The sequence below is a fragment of the Apium graveolens genome, chromosome 5, assembly GCF_009905375.1.
Source record: "Apium graveolens cultivar Ventura chromosome 5, ASM990537v1, whole genome shotgun sequence".
Lineage (NCBI taxonomy): Eukaryota > Viridiplantae > Streptophyta > Magnoliopsida > Apiales > Apiaceae > Apium > Apium graveolens.
Window position 1 is genome coordinate 70,808,487 of NC_133651.1, and position 1,237 is coordinate 70,809,723.

At 44.1% G+C, this 1,237-nt stretch overlaps 1 non-coding gene across 1 annotated transcript; it reads right to left on the bottom strand.

Moving 5' to 3' along the window:
- Positions 1–226: 226 nt before the first annotated feature.
- Positions 227–333, bottom strand: LOC141662884 (small nucleolar RNA R71). Its single transcript, XR_012550986.1, has one exon. It is a non-coding gene; the product is annotated as a small nucleolar RNA R71 (small nucleolar RNA).
- Between the last annotated feature and the right edge of the window lie 904 nt (positions 334–1,237).

Below are 1,237 nucleotides of genomic sequence, written 5' to 3' on the forward strand. Positions count from 1 at the left end.
GAATTCTATTTCTGTTGGAGGTGTTGCTATTGAAGACCCCAACGTGCACATCAGGAATTTTGTCAAGATCTGTAGTACTTTCAAATATAATGGTGTGCCTGATGAGGCTATCAAGCTGAGGCTTTTCCCATTCTCTCTGAGGGATAAAGCTAAGGACTCCATCACTACTTGGCAAGATCTTGCGCAAAAGTTTCTGGTAAAGTTCTATCCAATGGCGAAAACTGCGGCTATGAGGAGTGCTCTTACTCAGTTTCCGCAGCAACCTATAGAATCCATGTGCGAAGCTTGGGAGCACTACAAGGAGATGTTGAGAAAGTGTCCACATCATGGTATGCCTGATTGGATGGTGATCACTGGTTTCTATAATGGTTTGGGGGCCCAATCTCGGCCCATGCTCGATGCAGCAGCTGGAGGCGCCTTGTGGGCCAAAAGTTATACTGAGGCTTATAATCTTATTGAGACTATGGCTGCAAATGAGCATCAAAACCCAACTCAAAGGATGATATCTGGGAAGGTAGCAGGTATTCTAGATGTTGATGCAGCTACAGCTATTGTAGCACAGCTCCAAGCGCTGTCTATGAAGGTCGATTATTTAGCCACCTATGGAGTTAATCAGATAGCTATGGTCTGTGAACTTTGTGCAGGTTCTCATGCTACGGATCAGTGTTCTCTTGTTAATGAATCTATTCAGTATGTGAACAATTATCAGCGACCGCAGCAGCCTGTGCCAGCTACTTATCATCCTAATAACAGAAATCATCCAAATTTCAGTTGGAGTAATAATCAGAATGCTATTCAGCAACCATATTAGCAAGGCGTAAGTAAACATTTTAATCCACCTGGATTCCAGCAACCACAGCAGTATGCTCCAAGACAATCATATCCTCAACAAGGAGGTGTTGCTCCACCTTCTAGTGCTGATTTTGAGGAACTCAGGCTGTTGAGCAAAAGTCAGGCTGTTTCTATCAAGACCTTGGAAAATCAAATCGGTCAAATAGCCAATGCAGTGCTCAATCATCAACCGGGCACACTTCCCAGTGATACTGAACTGTCAGGCAGAAAGGAAGCTAAAGAGCAAGTCAAGGCTATTACCTTAAGGTCTGGAAAAGTTGTTGATGCTGAAAAAGCAAAAGACGGAGAAGCTGAAGTTGGTGATGAAGAAGCTAAGCAAAAGGAGAAAGCGGCGGAACCAAGGAAGACTACTGTTGAACACACTCTGCCTGAGGGTAATACAGGG